This window comes from Oratosquilla oratoria, chromosome 20, assembly GCF_046742065.1.
Source record: "Oratosquilla oratoria isolate Oo_2021 chromosome 20, ASM4674206v1, whole genome shotgun sequence".
Classification (NCBI taxonomy): domain Eukaryota; kingdom Metazoa; phylum Arthropoda; class Malacostraca; order Stomatopoda; family Squillidae; genus Oratosquilla; species Oratosquilla oratoria.
Window position 1 is genome coordinate 11,032,346 of NC_134796.1, and position 6,000 is coordinate 11,038,345.

The 6,000-nt window shown below is 41.0% G+C and overlaps 1 protein-coding gene across 4 annotated transcripts in view; it reads right to left on the minus strand.

Moving 5' to 3' along the window:
- LOC143036384 (uncharacterized) overlaps nt 1-1,119 on the minus strand; it is a 48,351-nt gene extending 47,232 nt beyond the window's left edge. The window contains exon 1 of one of the 4 annotated variants that reach the window (XM_076203663.1): nt 987-1,119. The gene's annotated coding sequence lies outside the window, so the exon portion shown is untranslated. Of the gene's footprint in view, nt 1-154; nt 306-986 lie in introns of those variants that run through there. The other 3 variants (XM_076203661.1, XM_076203662.1, XM_076203664.1) reach the window with 3 other exon arrangements.
- Between the last annotated feature and the right edge of the window lie 4,881 nt (nt 1,120-6,000).

Genomic DNA, 6,000 nt, shown 5'->3' on the forward strand with positions numbered 1-6,000 from the left:
AGATTCTGTGTAAATACATTATCAGACTGGAACATAAACTGTTACATTTGGTTGTTCATACTTTCAGTCTGACCACAAAGATGTGTGAATCAAACTATAAATTTTCTAGCAAGACTGCATCACATCTTATAACTGATAAGTAACGGTTACTTACTCAGAGCATGGAAGCTTAATGAAGAGAGAAGTTCCTTGGCTTAAAATGTTTAGATTCTGTGTTAAATACTCCATCTGACTACAGGATAAACAACTACTTCACCACATCTTTTTCAAACAAATCTTAAATGTCTTAAATTTACAAGTATAACTTTCAAATGAAATCTTAACATGTTCAAGTATAAAAAAACATTAGAGCTTGAGAAGGTGCTTCATGTACTATAACTTTCACTAGTGTATGTAGTTTGGGATCAATTTCAATATTAGTACCCTGTTTTCCCATTAAAATAAGGTGAGGAGCCTGCTTTAAAAGAGATTCAGCTATGGCCAAAATTGTCACCTTTGCTCTCTGTGGTAACCCAATCCCAGCCAATGCAAGTGGAAGTCACCAACACTCAACGGCCAGTTGAGTTAAGACTGGTCATGGGTCTACATCACTACAAGGCCAGATTAAAGTCAATCAATCTTAAGGAGCCCCCTATAATGAATTATGTGGAATAATAATCACAATCATACAATGATAATTCCAATGCCCAATTCAAGACCAATGGGTAAAATTTTATTGACATTAAATTTCTGTAGGAATGCCTTGATCATTTGTAACAATAAGTAAAGTAGTCATAGTCTGTAACTCTTTCAGTCTGATTCCATGAGAAAAGACTTCGTTTTCTCTAAGTGAGGGATTTGCGAGTTACACCACAACTACTCATCTGATGAGTCACTACCACACCAACACCGCAAACACACCATACCAATAACATGTGTATGTATCAATAACACTCATCATAAAATTACAAAAAACATTAATAATGCGTATAACACGCTTGCTATACCTTTGATAGGGTTTTGCACGCACTTTAATCGAATATTGTCTATGTTTTCTAATTAGTTCTGCCTTTGTTTACAATCAATGAGCAGTCAGTCAGTTACCCAGATGATACTTCGTCCGAAAGGGGTGCTTTAAGATAGTACGACATTGACTTTGTTCGTTAGAATTATATAGTTGATATTGTTGAAAATTATATTTATAAACAATTAATAGAATTATAAATAAGAAAAATAAAAAAATACATAGATAATTTATTGCTGTATTGCGTTTTGTTGTCGGCTAAAGGGGTAACCAATCTTCAGTGGAACACAGTATTTTGGGAATATATTCAGTACATATTGAATTATATCATTATCAACATCACTTCTGACGAAGATGATTCGTTAATTTACTTGGTTCAGTCTGATGCAACTGTCCTAGGAAAGAAGTTGTAGCGTTAATTCGAGATAGTTTGTATAAAGAAAAAACATAACTAGTTTTCGTCAACACATCTGTGTGAGTGGTGAGTAGACGCAAGTTGATGACCATGTATTGACGGGACCCGGAGGAATTTCTTGTCCTCTCTTAATCACTCGTGAGTAGAAGAAGAGTGAGGGTCGCCATGTAAATTAAGCGATGGGGGTTAACCAGCGTATGGTGTCGGACACCTCTGTGGAGGTGTTGTGTTTTTGCTGCATTGATTCTAAAATGCTAATCCCGAGTGGAAAAGGGGAGGGGGTTTCCTTGCCTTGAATTTACCTTGAAGCGCTTCTGCCTCAAGGGGGTGTCCCCCCCCCCCCCGATGGAACTTGAGGCAAGGCCACGGCGTAGCCGCCACTTTTCAGATTGTTGTTTGTACTCCAGCTGGTCAATAATGGAGTTGGAATTTGCTGGACGTGATGCTGCATAACCTGGGATGCCCGGCTGATCTGGTAGGGTTGACAGGAATTTGTCAAGTTCCCTTTTGAAAACTTCCGTTTTAACACCTGTAATGTTCCGTAGGTGTTAGGTAAGTGATTGAACAGTCGGGCCCCCTTTCTTGAGATGCTGTTGTGTTGGAGCGTCCTGACTTTTAGCGGGCACTCTGATGGCAGGGCCAATTGGGTGCATTTTCTTCCGGTTCTATTTTCTTCTGGGGTGATATGGGTCTTTACTGGTTTAATAGGTTCTGTTTTGGGTGGAGTGATCTGGCTTTCTAGGATTTTCCATGTATATATTATCAAATATCTAGTCTCCTCTCTATTGAGTAGAGTTCATTTTCATCCAGCCTTTCCCAGTAATTGTGTTTGTCCACATCTTGTTGAGCTGGGGTTCTTTTGATTGTTGAGGTAAAGGTTCTCTGCAGAGCCTCCAGCTGCATGATGTGGCCTTGTTTGTATGGAGCCCAAAGTTGTGAGCAGTAGTCGATGATAGGGATGACTAGGGCTTTCCATAAGGTAAACAGGGTTTCTGGTTCTCTGGTGTGGAAGGTTCTATGTATCCCATTTGTTGTCTGCATTTTGATACTGTAACTGTTTTTTTTTATGTGTTGATCAAATGTAGTATCATCCGAAAGTATAACTCCTAGATCTCTTACAGATGTTTGTTGTGTGATGTGGTTTACTTTTGGATCTTTATAAGAAGTTTCGTGTCCGTTCTTACCGAAATTTGTAAATTCAAATTTGTCCTCATTAAATTCCATGTTATTCATTTCTGCCCACAGGGATCTTAAAAAAAAAGCAAAGGGTGAATGTGCCTTGGCTGGGTACTTCCATTATAACAGAGAATATTTTTCTTTTGTATACAGACAGATAATACAGGCCTCTGTGTACCGTTGACTCAGCAGAGGTCAGACGTCTCTATCCGTCCCAGCTCTCTCAACAGCGCCCAGCAATCTTCGCCGGCCGGTCGCGGCTGAGGAAACTTTTCACCTTTACTTAGCAGAAGTCGCCCTTAATCCAACTCTGAATCAGAGCCCTTAACTCTTCGCCAGCCGGTCGTGGGGGAGGATATGCCGTGGCCTTTCCTGTCGACGGGCCCACACCCACGCCTGACCTCTTAGCTGACGCTGACGAGCGGGTTTACACTTCTGACATTTACACATAATTCCCAAGTCACGTAATTCTCTGCTTTGAGAGTTGTGCTTGGAAGGAGAAAGATAAAACAACACTCGCCCGCCTGCCCCCCTCGCACTGCCATCGGATCCACTCTCCTGACTACGCTTCGGATATCACCCACTCAACGCTCAAGCCTCACCTGGGGCCAATCAGGACCGCTCAAACCTAACTTGGGGTTAATCAGGACCGCGCTACCTAGCTGGGGTTAATTAGCAACGCCACACGCGGGAAGTGAATTCTACTCACTTCCCGTAAGATACATACACACATCTCTCACGAACATAACCACGCCCAACGCACAAACATCTACACGTACTTTTTCTTCGACTAAAACTCGCTTCCTTTCTAACTTTCTCTTATACTATATCTTCTCATTTCAGTTTACCTCCAACTAAAGATTTTTCAGTTTTTCAACCTTTCTCTACTACTATGCCTCCTACCATTTTCTCAACTTTTGGTGATTTTAATCCCAGGCGTCGGCGCCGCCGTCCAAGTTCCCTGCCCATTTCTCCCGAGCCACCACAATCAACCGCCCCTAATCGCTCACGAAAAAACGCATTTTGGCAATAGCCCTCTTTTATACACTACTATCTTTTCATTTTCTTACAGACATTCCTCCCCTCCCCCCCCAAAAAAAAAGAAAAAAAAGAAAGAAAAAAAAAAAAAAAAAAACGATCCCACGCGAGCGGGTGGTCTTCCCTAGCAAGTTGACAAGTCGACTATGTACCACCGGCTGCTATGTACCATCCCTGGCTGCTATCCATCCATGGCTGCTATGTATCTGGCTGATATGTACCATCCCTGGCTGCTATGTACCATCCATGGCTGCTATGTACCTATGTAACATTATTATTAAAACAATTAATAATAATGTTTATTTGTTTGCCACGCAAATAGAGAATAGAGCAAACAGAGCTCTGCTCGTAATTTGCTTCGAAAAGGACAACTTAGGAACTCCAGAGGATCTGCTATGTAACGTGATTATAGCTATGTAACATTATTATTAACATAATTAATGATCATATTTATCTGTTTGCCACGCAAATAGAGAATAGAGCAAATAGAGCTCTGCTCATTATTTGCCTCGAAAAAGGACAACTTAGTAACTCCAGTGGATCTACTCACTATTTGCTACGAAACTCCAGTGAACTTGCTCAGTATTTACTTTCTAACTCCAGTGGACTTGCATCCTCAGTTATCCTTTTTATACTACCATAGCAACAGCACTTTTCCTTTACTCTGGATGTGGATTGTGTGTTCACCCTAGACAGGAAGCCCTTATCTGTGACGGATGCAACAAGTGGGGCCACCGCTTATGTGGTACAGCAATATCACAGTCTGAGCACCGGAATCCGGAATATAAAGAAACAATGAAAGCTGGTGAAGTTTTCATGTGGTGTTGCCCAGACTGTCCTGATTGGATGGAAGTTTCAGGTATAATTATCTTTCTGTTTGTTAGGGGCCTCAGCTTTCCATTGCATGAACATTTAGAGAAGGATGGGTGGGAGAGGAGGGGTACTAATCTATGCCCATAGACTGACTCTCTCTCTGTCTGTCTGTATGTCTGTCTGTCTGTCTGTCTCTCTCTTTCTCTCTCTCTCTCTCTCTCTCTCTCTCTGCCTTTCTATTTCTTTCTCTAGACAAACAGCCGTAGTGACGAATCATAGGTCTGTTGTTGTTTGCCTTCCTTTGTAACTCTCTCTCTATATCTCTCCTCTGTATTCCTTTATGTATTTTGAAGTCATTTGTACTCATTTAGGTTTATTTGTACCCCTTTGCATTACTATGTATGCACCTTGTTCCTTACTCATTTTCCTGTCCCACTCACGTTTTCTCTTATCCCTCTTATTTTCATTTCCCCACTCACTTTCCCCTATCCTATTCACTTTCCCTCCCCCTTCTTACTGTACATTTGCTCACATTTTATACCCTGGTTTCAGGTGATGGCGATGACCCTTTTAATGCCTTCCCAGTCGAAGAGCAGCTTGCAACAATCAACAACACACCCAATGGCTTCAACATCACACTTCCTATTGATGATATCACGCTAAATTCAGAAACATCATTAGATGATGAAGCGTTACCAACAACGATCCTCGCAGACACTCCTGTGACCTACAAAATTGTTTCCGGTGGAACAAGAAAAGGCAGCTCGTTCCTCGCTGATTCTTTGGGTTTTACGTACACCAGGAAGCGAGAGTAATCTGTCTCAGTCACATGGATATGCAGCTACCGTGGTAAAAAGTGCTATGCAACAATTTCACAGCAAATAGGAACAATGAACTTCAAAAGTGGACACCACCAACACACATATCCTGGATCCTGGTGCTGAACTCAAAACATCAACACAAGCTTTCGTTAAAAAGTCTGCTTTGGAATTTCCATTTGCATCATCTGGGGAAATAGTTAAGAAGGCACTCTCAAGCTGTGAAAATTCAGATGTTCCCTTACCAAATATAAACACTCTAGTCAGAAGCACCAATCGCGCCAGGGAAGGACAACGTCCAAAACACCCTGAAGATATTAGTTTTGAATTGAACACAGATCATGTTCCACAGCACTTTCTTCAAGCTTATCTATTTGAAAATGGACAACGGCATCTCATATTTGCAAAACCAATTCAGTTGCAACACCTGTCCAAATCTAAAGTTTGGTACATGGACGGAACTTTTAAATTTGTTCGTACCCCTTTTGTTAAACTTTTAAGTGTGCACATTTTTATAAAGAAGGATGGAATTACGAAACAGGTTCCATTGCGCTTTGTCCTAATGTCAAGAAGAAAGAAAAAAGAATATGTAGCTGTCATGAGAAAAATTACTGATTTAACGTCAACATCTGTTTGTGAAGTTGTTTTGGATTTTGAAAGAGCACTATGGTCAGCAGTGCAAGTATGCCCAAGCAGTATACCGCAGAGTGAAGAGACTCGGTCTACAAAATGCCTAT